Source organism: Ambystoma mexicanum, chromosome 6p (assembly GCF_040938575.1).
Source record: "Ambystoma mexicanum isolate Mex_15411 chromosome 6p, UKY_AmexF1_1, whole genome shotgun sequence".
NCBI classification, from domain to species: domain Eukaryota; kingdom Metazoa; phylum Chordata; class Amphibia; order Caudata; family Ambystomatidae; genus Ambystoma; species Ambystoma mexicanum.
The window spans coordinates 624,665,620-624,679,955 of record NC_090935.1 but is presented as its reverse complement, the minus strand read 5'-3'; the positions used below and the strand labels follow the sequence as shown (position 1 = coordinate 624,679,955).

At 45.6% G+C, this 14,336-nt stretch overlaps 1 protein-coding gene across 2 annotated transcripts in view; it reads right to left on the bottom strand.

The window, feature by feature from the left end:
* The window catches only part of GFM2 (GTP dependent ribosome recycling factor mitochondrial 2), a 925,389-nt gene that overhangs the window by 339,808 nt on the left and 571,245 nt on the right, over window positions 1-14,336 (bottom strand). The gene's annotated exons all lie outside the window — the stretch shown is intronic.

The following is a 14,336-nucleotide window of genomic DNA, read 5'->3' as shown; positions in this document are numbered from 1 at the left end:
GACATCAAATGTTTAGAGAATATTCAGCGATTTTCATTTTTATTTGCTCACGTTCCAAAAAGTTCGTTTTGAGGCACGCGATGTTCCTTTGCTGTACACAGGGTCTTAGATCATCTCACAATACAGCGCCACAGTTCGGAATATGAAACTGTGGTTTAAAAGCAAACGGCAAGATTGTACATTTGGCAAAGTACATTTATTGGACATCAAATGTTTAGAGAATATTCAGCGATTTGCATTTTTCTTTGCTCTCGATCCAAAATTGTTCGTCTTGAGGCAAGCGATGTTCGTGTGCAGTACACAGGGTGTTGGTTTACGATAAAATAAGCTCTTCGGTCGCACTGATAATCGCATGGCTGTTCCAACAACGAGGCACTAGGCCACCACAACGGTCTGTATGTTGCATCTAGCCGTTAGTACCGCGTAAGGGCATACTTGTACTTGGCGATCGTCCCATAAAATGGTCACGGTGGTAACGTTGTTCACGCGGAGAAGCAACTGGCGGTTGTAAAAGCCATCCGCCGGTGTCTGGTACTCGTGACACATACAATAATGAAGGATGTACCTGTTTTAAAAACATAAAAAATGAAATTAGTCTCACCATCAGATCTTTATTAAAATTATTCATTTTATATATTAGGTCGGGAAATTATTTCATAGCTAGGACAGTGCAACTGGGTATTATACATCAAGGGGGGGCTGTAGGATACTGAGACAGTCCCCCAGTGCAGGGGTTGACAGGGAGGCAGTGCAGGTGGAGAGTGGAAGGGCCCAGGACCGAGGTCGCAGACAGTGGACCATTTGTAGCAGGGGAGAGGGAGAGAGAAAGCAGAAGCAAAGAGGACGGTTTTGAGGTGCTTCCGTAAAAGGAGATGGTTCTCCTCAAGATAGTGCGCGGTACAAAACAATATGCCACATAGAACGAACAAGTACAACTTAACCCGTCTTTAAAGCTACTGTATAGTAATTAAATTGCGGTATAAACTCATCTAAAGAGTTACTTACATTATATTTGCATTTTCCATTGTGTCTGTGCGTAGGGCAGCCCCGAAATACCACTCCTTCTATGCCGACGTTATTTCTTCTAATGAACGAACATTAAATGGCTTTCGTTTCTGAAATTATATTCATTATCGTTTCTTACGTTATTGCCCCACACCCCCAAAAAGAAGTCTTTCGGGATGGTCCCGGCCTGTCAAGGTCAAATAACAATAGAACCTTATACTGAGTCGTGGGCCATTCCGGCACCGGAGCAAAAAATCAAAGCAGCTGACCTTCACTTTGAATGAGCACACATTCCTAGTTAGCTACATTCAGTGTAAGGCCATCTCACAGGACTTGAAATTTACACTCCATCTTTGCATTTTGTCTGCGTGCATTTGCAGCCCCAGCGAACCATAAATACGGAGACATTCTATATTTTTTGAAAAATGATTTATATTGCTGTTTGGTTTAATTTAATGCGCAAATGAACAAGGGTGGAGAGACACATTGCATATACACTGAGCAATCACTTTTATTTACACAATACATAGCTACACATATTCAATGGGCCTGCGACATGAGGAGACTCGAGAGAACAGACAATCAAATTACAATCATTTAAACCGTGATGTGTATTTCTCAATGAGCTCTGCTTTAGGTGGACATGGAACAGAGGCAATGTTGGGTGGCAATGCAGTTGTCCCCTGCACAGGTTCGTTCACAACTCCATGTATGTGCCTATGTAGGACATCAACAATAAGTCTCTCAATAAACTCATATTGCATATCCTCAAACACTAGTTTGATCACCCATTGTTTACTTCTTTTAGTGAAGGCCTTATTGTAGCGAAGCGTCCCTAAAGTTCCGGTCGTCCTACTTTGTTGACGGCCAACATTATGGGTATGTGCCAAGACCGCTAGAAGAGTCCGATTTATAATGCCCTCCATGCCAAAATGCAATCGTTTTGGCCTGTACTTTAGGCACATATTGTGGAACACCTCCAAATCTCCTGTGTGGCAGAATTCCGTGAGTCCCCTCAAATCTCTTGTTATAGTTTTATCAAATACAATCTTTTCAATGGCTTTGTGAGTGGGTGATGAAGGAATCAACCACTTCTTCTTCCGTGCCTCCTCTGTGGACAAATGGCCATGTTCACAATTGTGGAAATGTTGGTTTTTGGTCCAGCGGTGAACGTTGCTACAGTGTAGCATTACTGACCGCCATTTTTCCAGTAGAATTTCCAACGACCCTCCACATGTTTTTGAGCTCCACCAAAGATGGTTGCTGATTGACTTGGACCACTGTGAAATACCTTGCATATCTTTTTTTTTACCTGCAGCCGACATTTTTTTATTGATTGTTTTTGCAAGATGCCAAACGTCAAATTGGTGATTTATATTTTTGTACTCTTCTCTCATTGTCTTGGCAATTGAAACGTGTCTGTCCGTGGCTATCAGGTCGATCACCATTCCCCGCGATTGTGGTTCTTGCAATGATGCTACAAAGCCAACTTTCTCCATGGCCACTGAGGATGTACTTTGTAACACCTGCACGACCACCGAACTCACAATTTTCTTACTTTCCATGTCCTGAAAGTGGTAGGTGCAGTACTTGGCTGAAAATCCTGGGCTGTCGCACTGTCCATCACCGGCTAGCCTGAACCGTTTGCCCGCGAATGTACTATCAATAGACATTTTTTCCATTCTCCAAGCTTCGCTAATGGCTGGAAATAGATAATCGGTTTGGTATTTGTAGAACTGAGCTTTCGCAATGAAATGGATTCCCACAAACTGAAAGAAAGACTCTAACTTTTTAAAACTTGAACCACTAAAAAGTGCAGCCGCTGCACAAAGTGGATTGCCTGCTGGCAGTTGCCCCAGCATGGGTTGTGCAGACCATGAGAAAGGATGATATTTTGTACAGGTGGCATGTATTTTAAGGTTAGTGCCTCGAATTGCACGAGTCACATTAATCAATGGCTCCCCACATACTTCCCCACCAACCGAATGCCCACATTTCATCCGAATAATAATATCAATCAAACAACTATCGAATACAATGAATTTGGCCTCTTTCCTTATACTGTCACTCTGCATCCCAGCTGGTTCGGCCTGTAACGTTGAGGACATGTCACTCACATGAAAGGTAGAATCTCTGATATCGTCTTCCGCTATGTTAAGTGATATTGATGGTGTTTCATTGTCCTCCACTTCATTCTCTTCCATTGCAACATCTGTTCCTTCTCCGGCGATGGGTGAATAAAACAATTTCTTCAACTTTCTCGCGGTCTTAGTTTTTGCGGGTGTGGATTCTGTGAATTGATCTCCGACTGCATCCGAACTACCAGGAGGACATTCACTATCAATGGCTGGTGGTGGTATAGCTCCGTTGTCAATCACTTCATATTCTTCCCATTGGCACGATGCATCTCCAGTCTCAAGTCCCTGCCAAAAGGTTTGACAAGCAACATCTCTCGTTCGCTTCACTGTCTGTGTAGATCTAGTTCGTACACCCACTCGCAACTAGAGGACAGATTGGAAAAGGGATGTTCAGTTTAAACACAACTTACAGTATTGAACTATTAACAGTGAAAAACAACATAATATAGTGACCAGGACACTAACCTTCTTTTGCTTTCTTTTCTTTGAAACTTTCTTGCCTCGAACTTCAACATCAGGACGCTGTTGCTCCGACTCGTGTGTGCATGTCTCCACTTCCTCTTGCGCTGCAACGACTATATTTTCATGATAAGCACATCCATCACGCACTGACGCTCCATCGACTCCCTGAAACATAGAACTTTCATTAGTATGTATAATAATATTGAAAACACAAAATGTAATTGGGGACCAATACCCACATACATCTCAATTGCAAAACACGAATGAACGCTTTGTGTAGAACATTCAAACGACAATTATTCACGCATTGTTGATCTAGTTAGATGGAACTGTCAAGATCCATACCTCGGGCTCCTCATAGACTTCCATTGATGATATTATTGAAGATGATGCTTCAGTAACTCCCTGAAACACAGTAATTGCATTAGTATGGTTTTCTATTTTGTTAAAAAGAACATAAACTTTGTGCAGGCGTCAACGGCTCATCTAAATAGACCTGCACAAATGATCAGTTGTCTAAAATAAATAATGGATATGTAAATATGATTCGATTTGCTCGATCGTTGGAAGTGTCACCACCCCGAGATCTGCATCAACTACTAGGGGTGATGTTCTTGTAGAAGAAGCTCCGTCATCTCCCTGAAACATAGTACTTGCGTTAATAAAGAAGGAAGTATAGCGGATGTAATTTTTTTTTTTTTTTTATTATTGTTTTATCAAAACATGATTTTACAATTCTAAACTTTTTGTAGTGAACTACACAGGAAGACAGGAAGACATGTCTTTGCTTTCTGTTTTGCAGACTTTGTTTTTTTTTTTTTTTCTATTCATTGTTTGCGTTTAGTAACTTTGCATCAATATGTTCTAACATTTTTGCAGTTGCTGTTTGCCACGTTGTTTTATCTCCCCCGATGAGTCTGCACCACCACAGTTGCTCTTCTGGCAGTGTGCTGAAACCTGGTATCATTGGCAGATAGCACTGTCTAAGTGCTGCGGTCGCTGTGCATGTCATGAGTAAATGTCTTATTGTCTCCGTTGTAGGTTGTGTATCATTGGAGCAAAATCTACAGATGTTTGACTGTGTTTGTCCTCGTACGTGTCTTATTTCGTTTGTTTTAAACAGGTTGAGCCTAGCGCGTAGGATTAAGCTCTGTGCTTGCCTGTTTGGAAATTGTTTTATGTAGTTTTGTAGTTCGTTTCTTTTTGCAGTGAAACTTGGTAGGTGAGCGATGAGTTTTAGCATCGAGGTGTCGTCGATCGTTTTGGCCCAGTCCATGTCTTTTATCTTCTTTAGCACTTTGCATGGATTTGTGATGAGTTCGTCTTCATCCGAGTTGATTGCCTCTAATACTTTTTGATTTTGCCTTTGCCAGTTGGTTATCATATTACACGTGTTGTCATTCATTTCTTGTTTAATGATGCTGAAAATTTTGTTTTTACTGTCCATTCTACATTTGCGGTATAGCATGACTCCATTGCAGGTTGCGGCACATTTTAGTGATTGTAAACTAAGTTCGCGTCGGATTGCTGTCCCTGGAGTCGAATTTGGTAGATTGAGAACTTTGCGCCAAAAATAAGCCTCTAGTTTGCACCAGACCTTCTGTGGAATCATTGGCATGGCTTCGCTGCCGTATATGATGGTAGGTACGACTTTCATCTTGTAGAAGTTTATTATTGGTTTCAGGGAGAATTTTCCAAATTTGCTGTTAATTTTTTTTGCTTGCACTGTTAGTTTGTTCATTTTTGTGTGTAATTCCTGCTGCATTGTGGTCTCGTGTTGGGAACTGTCCATGTGGACTCCTAGGTATTTAAAGTTTGAGACCACTTCGATTTTGGTTTTGCCCAAATGCCATTGAAAGTTTTCCTTTCTTGAATGGGATTGGAAAATCATGATTTTTGTTTTGTTAATATTGATTTCCAGATGATTGCTATTGGCGTAGATTAGGAGGGCGTCGAGTTTGCGCTGTAGGCCAATTTGGGTTTGGTCAAAAATCGTTAGATCATCAGCGTAGAGTAAGTGTCCAATTTGTGTTTTACCTAATGTTGGTGGGAAGACTCGTGTTGGACTTCTCATGTTTTGAATGTCACCTATGTAAGTGATAAAGAGTGCTGATGCTAGTGGGCAACCTTGTTTGACTCCTCGTGTGGTGTTTATTTCGGATGATAGATCGCCTTCACGACTGAGTCTGACTCTTATGGATGTTTCCTGGTGCAGAGCTTGAATTGGCTCTAGCAAAGCGTGGGGACATTTCCATGCTTCAAGTTTGTTCCACAGGAGAGATCTTTCAACTCTGTCAAACGCTTGCGAAAAGTCAATATAAGCTGCAAATAGACGGTGCTTCTTTTCTAGGGTTTTTGCTTTTAGTATGCTGCACACTAGTATGTTACATGTTGTGCCTGTGTGTTTCTTGAACCCCGTTTGCATTTCGTCATTACATTCTAGCGGATGTAATCACGTCATATGATTTCGCTTGATCGAACTGTCAGTATCCATACCTCGAAATGCATAAGAACATCAAGGGACGATGTAACTGCGGTGCACACTTCTGCAAGCTGTTGCGCCGACCCGTAACTGCATGATCCCCCTTCTTCTTGGAGTAATGCTCCATCGACTCCCTGAAACATAGGACTTTCATTAGTAATGAACACAATATTGAAAAAAGAAGACACATAGGAGGGCGACGACAGAAGGACATATCAATGGCTAAAAACGAAAGAAACATTGTGTGTAACAATCACGCTACAAGAATGCAAGATCTGATGATCTCCATCGAAGGAACTGTCCGGAAACGTACCTCGAGCATCTGAGTGACATTAACGGTTGTCGTCAATACGTTGGACTCCTCAGCATCTCGCTGAAAGACAGTAATTGCATTATTTTGGATAACAATAATTATAACTGAAAACAAAGACTAGAGGACGAGTACAAGGGTGTACCATTAGGTAAAATAATTACACGATAAATTAAAACTATTGATTTACATGCCTAAAACAAGTCAGTGGCAGAATAGCCAAGTAAGATTACCCGATAGGCGCTTGAAGTGGCTGATGACTGCAATAACGACACGGATGGAGAATCTTCCGCCTTCATATTGAGTGGATACATAAATGGGGAAATTATTGTTAGCTAATGCTACACACTACCGCAAGGCCGAGAGATAAATACGTAAACTTGACTCACCAGTGGAGGGATGTGGACGAATAGAGTGGGAATAGCGGTTGAGAGCAATTTTCGCTTCGCTCGCGGTGTGTTCTTCTTTATTAGCAATGATGTGGAGTACATGTCTGAGCTAAAGTGCGTGCTGCAGATGCGGTATCGATCACCCCTCTTGTCCGCAAAGACTTCTAGGACTCTACTTTCAAGCTCAGACGGTGGATATCCGCAATATCGAACCCATTCTCTTATCTGATCTATTGTCTTAGGGAAAACATGCATTATAGTACCTTCAGATTTATTATGGGTCTTCGAAGGGCAACCGCCAATGGAACAGGCAGGCATTGTGGAAAGTTCTGAAAAGTAAAGATCAACAATTCTCTATGAATACCAATGTGTTAAAAAATTAAATGACACATAAAAGGTTCAATGCAAGGTTCGTTTTGGTTCTTGGAACTATACACGTTATTCACATGCGGATAAGTATTTGAATAACTTTAAAAAAATAGAAAAATAATTTGACTAAACTCAGAACATGTGACTAGTTCCTTGCATGTACTGTCTTGAACGAAAAGAAATTGGACGCAAAATGATTATGGTACATGGCCTTACCTTGACGAACAAACAGTTAGATGCAGGGATCAGAGTAGTTTCTCGTCGTAGAACAGGGAGCAGTTCACAGGTTGCAAACTGACGAGTTTCCTCGAAGTGGTCACGGAAGTTCACAGAGACGAAGAGCAGATAACCAGCACCTTCACGGGTTGACTAGCAAAGCGCAAAGAAGTTCTCATTAGAAATATGAAGTGGGTTATAAAGAATTTGAAACAGGGGTGTGTTTGTGAATGAATGACGTGTATATGTCGTGGCATTATGCGGTTTGCAGGGGGCCATCCAGCGTGAGGGGGGATGCTTGGCAGGAGACACGGGGTCTGGAGGTAGACATGGGAACAACAACCCATGCTCTATAGACCACTTTGAAGTGTACATGGTCTTTGGCACCTCTTGGCCTTTATCGCTCCCTGACAGCTCCACTTGCCAGCACAAGTACCCCGGTGCGAACTGCCTTTGATAGGGCGGGGGGGTGGATTGGGGCGGTGGTCGTGCAGACAAGACACAGGAAGACTCGTGAATGGAGACACACTTATGTGGATTGCAGGGGGGCGTCCAGCGTGAGGGGGGATGCTTGGCAGGAGACACAGGGTCTGGAGGTAGACATGGGAACAACAACCCATGCTCTATAGACCACTTTGATGTGTACATGGTCTTTGGCACCTCTTGGCCTTTATCGCTCCCTGACAGCTCCACTTGCCAGCACAAGTACCCCGGTGCGAACTGCCTTTGATAGGGCGGGGGGGTGGATTGGGGCGGTGGTCGTGCAGACAAGACACAGGAAGACTCATGAATGGAGACACACTTATGTGGATTGCAGGGGGGCGTCCAGCGTGAGGGGGGATGCTTGGCAGGAGACACGGGGTCTGGAGGTAGACATGGGAACAACAACCCATGCTCTATAGACCACTTTGAAGTGTACATGGTCTTTGGCACCTCTTGGCCTTTATCGCTCCCTTACAGCTCCACTTGCCAGCGCAAGTACCCCGGTGCGAACTGCCTTTGATAGGGCGGGGGGGTGGATTGGGGCGGTGGTCGTGCAGACAAGACTCGTTTGCCGCAGGGCCTCACCAAGGAGAGGCCATCTAACTGCATGCAAGAGGCAGGCTGCAGGATCTAGTACATGGAAGGCAGGGGGGTGAGTTTATAAATACCTCACCCTCCCAGGAGAATATATGGGTGCAGTTCACCCTGGAGACCCTGGAGACCCTGGATGCCTAGGCAGTTAGTCAGCAGCAGGCTGGCCTGTGGTGGCAAGGCGGCACGGGCCAGAGGGGGTCATCTCTGTACCCGGTGCCCAAAAGGATGATTTATTATGATCAACCATATTGATTATTTACCTATAACCATGTTTTGTATCAATAAAATCCAACGGCCTTTTATTGCCAACGCTTGAACAAAGTGGTGTGGTAAGTATTTTTGGGGGAGGAGGCAAGGCCGGGAGGCTTGATGCCAACCCGCAAAATAACATATGTATGTCTGCTGCATATGGGTTCAACGGTTATGTGGATTGAAGGTGGGCGGCCAGCGTGAGGGAGGATGCTGGCCGGAGACATGTGGTGTGACAAGACAAGGCACAGGAAGACTATTCAATGGAGACACACTAGATTCATTTAAAAAATCAAAACAACCATTGTTAAAATATATGTTGGGTTTTATTTTAGATCTTAATTTCAATTGAACATAAATAATAAACATTACACATTGTAAAGTTCCGGTTGCAGCACATCCAGGGAAAATCCGCGGTATTGTCCACTGTCGCTGGGGAAATGTTGTCTAATGGCAAGTACCGCACAGGCAGGTATTACTCTCCGAACGCGGTGTCCGAGCCTCCCGTGAAGCCACCAAGTGAAGCAACGATAGGCCACCAGCCTGTACCACCTGTGAAAATGAAAGATGCAAACTGTATTAAAATGACAAAACTTTCTTATCACTGTCGATTCAGGTAAAAAATGTCATTCTGCTTTGAAAAAAATTCTATCTAGAAAATGCACAATATGGAACCAATTTACATGCATTCGAATGATATGTAGATGTAATTTTATATGTGGGAGACGACCATGAAATAGTAGTGGCATCACTGACATCACAATCAGAGTATACTTACTCGTTACTCGGATTACGCGGACGAACAGTGCCGCGAAGTTCGTGCATAAGCACCATCATCATCCTCAACACGGTCCGTGAGAGGCAGGCTTCCCTGAACTCTGGCAGCTCGGTGATGCATTGCGGACTTGGCTCGCCTTCCGAAATGTAGGCCAAGCACCCGGAATTTTCACGGCAGCAGCAGTTCTCCTCCTCAGTTGGCATTAGCTCGCACCGATTGCACGTGCACCAGGTGGAGACGCCGTCCATGCGACATGGTCCAGGCTCTTCATCCGTTGACTGGTCCTCCCAACTGCCGTCCGAATCCCCATCGTTTTTGCGTGCTTGCCTTTCCAGTAGTTCTTCCTCGGTGTACTCGGGCTCGTACATATACGGCATTATTGTAGCCATTGTGTGGTAAAGAAAGTAAAATAATTTACAGAGATGGTACAGGTGTTCACAAGGCCTAGAAGCGGCAAAGGTAGCTGACCAGAGCACAGAAACGAGTCACAGAATACTCAAAGTAACACAGAGAGAGTAATGGAATCGAAAATCTGCTGCTGTGTGTTGTGAAACGGTGTGTTTATACTTATTGAGGAAAGAGGCGTCCTGCCATTTCCATGGCGACACTTCATTAGCTGAGGCGCAGCGATTGTTGACACGAAACGTGCTTTGGCGTTGGGAAATGGGCGGTACGCGTCTGCTGATGTCAGGCTCAGGGGCGGGGGATTTGATTTAGTGCCGCAAAAGCAGGTGAGCCAGGTCGATGGGGGGAAATGATAGGATTATCAGAAAATGGCGGCTGATTTCGAGTGCGTTAATGGACGAAAAGTCGGGTAAGGTCCATAGGAAAGTTTTCTACGATCTACCGATTTATGCTTAAAAACACATGGCCGAACCGTAGGGACAATAAAAAAAAAGTCCCGGAACTATCCTTTAAGTGAGCCAAGACCCCCGTGACAGGTTAGAAGGAGGACGCGGATTCACTGGCTTTTAATATTTGAGTCTCTTTATCTGTATTGAGACGAGTATGAACATTCCAATAGTGATTCTTATTCCCTCTTCTAGGTATTAATGTGATATTTTCCTCTCTCAATGGGACGAGTAAGAGTGTTCCAGTAACGATTCTCATTCTCTTGTCTAGATATCAATGTGATATATTCTTCTCCTTTACTGGGACGAGTATGAGCCTTCCAACAATGATTCTCATTTGCTTCACTGGCTTTTGATATTAGAGTCTCTTTATCCGTATTGAGACGAGTATGAACGTTCCAATAGTGATTCTCATTTACTTTTTTAGACATTAACAGGATATGCTCTTTTCCTTCACTGGGACGAGCATGAGCCTTCTAATAACGTTTCTTATTTGCTTCACTTGAGCTTAATATTCTAATCCCTTTATCTACACTGGGATGAGTATGAGCATTCCAATAACAAATCTTCGTCCCCCTCTCAGGTCTCCAGTCTTCCCTGTTACCTTTGGCTGGTTGGGTTAACATCACCGGGATCACAATTCTCTGCTGGCCGTCACTTTGGTTTGTCAGGTTGGCTTCTGATGTTTCCTTTACATCTCTTTCTCTGTGTTGCATAAGGTTGCAGGCATTCCGGCCTGTCAGTTACCGCCTTGTCCCGTATTGGTAAAACGGTATCAGCGGTGTTTACAGGACTTCTGGTCCACCACACGCTTCTTGTGGTCATGCCACCACTCTCCGTCTCATTCGCTTCCCAGCTGTTAGGATGCGGTGTGCGCGACTTCACTTCTCTCCTTCGCATCGTTATGAGAGGCCATTGTGTTGTATATGGTATTTATAGCGCGTATAAAGACAGCTAGGCATAAAGGTGCTGAGGGTGAGAGGTAAAACGCTGGGCAGTTAGGCTAAAGCAGGTACGTTTTTAGAGCCTTTCGAAAAGAGAAGAATTCCTGAAGATTACAAACGTCCAGGGGTAGGGTGTTCCAAAGTGTGGGGGCAAGAACTGAAAAAGATCTCCCTCCTGCTCTGGCATGGCGAAATCTAGGTACGCATAGCAAAGAATGATTTGTTGAATGCAGTGATCGGCCCGGAATGTAGGGAACAAGTTTAGAGCGTAGGAAATCTGCCCCGACATTGTGGGTAGCACAGTGAACTAGACAGAGTACCTTAAACTTAACTCGGCTTCTGATAGGAAGCCAGTGTCATTGATATAGGAGATCTTGAGATTGAGCAAGTCTGGGGGCAAGACACGCTACTGCATTCTGGAGAGTTAGAAGGCGTTGGAGTAGCATCATACTGCGCTATTATCTTCAGAGCACCTCTGGAACAAGTTTCACCACGATTCGGAACCCCCATCTAGTTCTGTGACCACCTCTTTGTTGTCAAGCCTTCCAGCTCCCATCCCAGAGCGGGCGTCCTGGGCCTCTGCCGGATGCTCCAGAGCTCCTTCAATGAACTGCCTGTTGGTGCCTTCCTCTCGAAGTCTGCTTCACGCTCGCTGGGTGCTGTGACTGCCTCCTTCCAGCCTCATCTTCCAGCTTCTGCTCCGAGTGCCCTGCGGGCCTCTCTGCTGTGTCTTCCCCTGGCTGCTACAGGCTTGTCAGCTTCGGTGGGACCGTTCCCGCTCTGATCCTGAGCGGGCGCGGGGCCTTCGCCTGCCGCCATCATCTGCTTCCTACTTCTCTCCCATCGGCTGACTGCCCCACCTCTGGTGAGGTCTCCTCGAGGGTCCACTCTCATCTGCTTCCTGCCTCCCTCCCATCGGCTGACTGCCCCACCTCCGGCGAGATCTCTTCGGGGTTCCGGCCCTTCTGTGCTCCATCAGCCCACTGTGACAGCTCCAGCCCGGACTCCAGGATTCCAGCCCTTCAGCGAGGGGCTCCCGCGCCTCCTCCACATCAGCAGAGGTGCTACTACTGCTCCTACCTCGACTTCTACTGCGGGAGCTTTGTGATCCATCGCCCTTGCCAACGTTGTCTTCTCTGCATCTGTCAGATCATTTCCCGCTGAGTGAGCGCTCTGGCATCCGCCAAGCACTCTCTGCTGCTTAGCCTTCTCTCTCTCCCTTTGGAGGGCCGCCCACCTCGAGTGGATTGTCCTGACTCGCTGGCCCTTCTTTGGCTGGTTGGGCTCTGTGACTGCAATTACCCTGGCTCCTCACAGCTCCGGAAAGGATCTCCAGCGTCCACCGCACCTTCGCCACTTCTCTCTTCCTTTATCAATCTGCCCCACCTCCAGTGGATTTTTTCCTGACTCACTGGTCCTTCTTTGCTTTCTGAACATTTTGGCCGCGATTGCTCCGGCTCCTGACTGCTTCGGAGTGTGACTCCAGCGTCCACCGCACCTTCTTCACTTCTCTCTCCTTAACGGACTGCCTCACCTACAGTGGGTTCTTGTCTCGCCTGCCCTTCTTTGTCTGTCTGGGCACAGTTACCGTAATTGCTCCGGTTCCTAACATCCAAGCCTTCGGAGAGTGACTAACCTCATGGACCCCCTGGAGCCGTCTCCTCCCACCTTCATTTTCTTAATCGGACAGCTATTGTCCACGACCCATCTACCCTTTTTTGGCCCTCCTCCTCGCAGCTGCCTTTTACCACCTGGGCCCCTCTGTTCTGCATTGCCCCTGCTTCTACCAGGTCCAGCTACCTGTCACCACCTTTGCCCTACTGAACAAAACTGCTTTTTGCCTCCCCACGTAGACACACCCTTCCCCAGCCCCTGGCTCCTTCCAACTGGGCCTTCTGGTCTGGGACTGTCTGCCTACACCTCCTCTCACTCTATTTTCCTTCCAGCACTCCCCATCACACCTTCTCCTCCTCTCCCTCTTTATCTCTCTTTGTCACACCTCGCTGCTGCATTCTCCTCCTCCCTCTCCACTCTCTTAACTACTGCACTCTCTCCCCCCTTGTCATGCGCATTGCCAGATTTCTCCTTTCTCATCACCTTACTCCTCGCCCCCAAGTCCTGCCACTTGCCCCCTTCCTCTACTCCTCATAGTCTTAACCTCATCTACCCCCAATTAACCAACACTCCGGTCTACGCTCCATCCCCACCTATTCCTCCTTCTGTGCCTCCTGGAAATCACTCCTTCATTCCCCACCATGACACCTTTTCCCTTTCACCTTTCTCCCTCTCCCCTCCAGTATCCTGTCACAGTTCTCTTTACGTTCCCCCTTCTCTCCTAGTTCTCCCCTCTTCCTACTGACTCACTCTACTCCCTACTTTCTCACCCTCTTCCTTCCTTCCCCACCCCCTCCGCTCTTCTTCCTCATATGCAAATTGTTCTACATACTATTTTACTGGTTTGATTCATATATATTGTCACTTGCTTCTACTGTTTCATGTTCAATGTATTTTTATTGTTAAACTGTAAAGCGTTTTGGATTAAAGCGCTATATAAAAATAATGAATACAAATACAAATACAAATCTTAGGTTGGCCAAGACAGATTGCGTTGCGGTAATCTAGGGAGCTCATAATAGATGCCGTTACAATTCTGGACCTGAAGACGGCTGGAAGAAAAGGTAGAACCTTTTTCAGATCCTTAAGTTTTACGTAGTACAGCTGGCAAACTGTAGAGATCTGGGCTTCTATATAACTGGTAGCGTTATTCCCGAGGCTCTTCACTACTGGGGCGGGTTCTGGGCATGGTTCCAGGGAAGGAGGCAAGTAATCACAGGTCCAGGGCTGACCCGTGATATTAGATCCCACCAGAGGAACTTCTGTTTTTTCTCTGTTTAATTTAAGCCAATTGTTGGCCACCCAATCCCCAACTGCAGCAAGACAGTTTTTCAATTTGTAAAGGAGGGGTCGGATGATGGCATATTCAAACGGAAGAGAATCTGAGTATCTAGTACAGCCCGTCAAGTGGCACAGCGTGCAGAGCCTGCGAACACAGGTTCGAATCCCGGC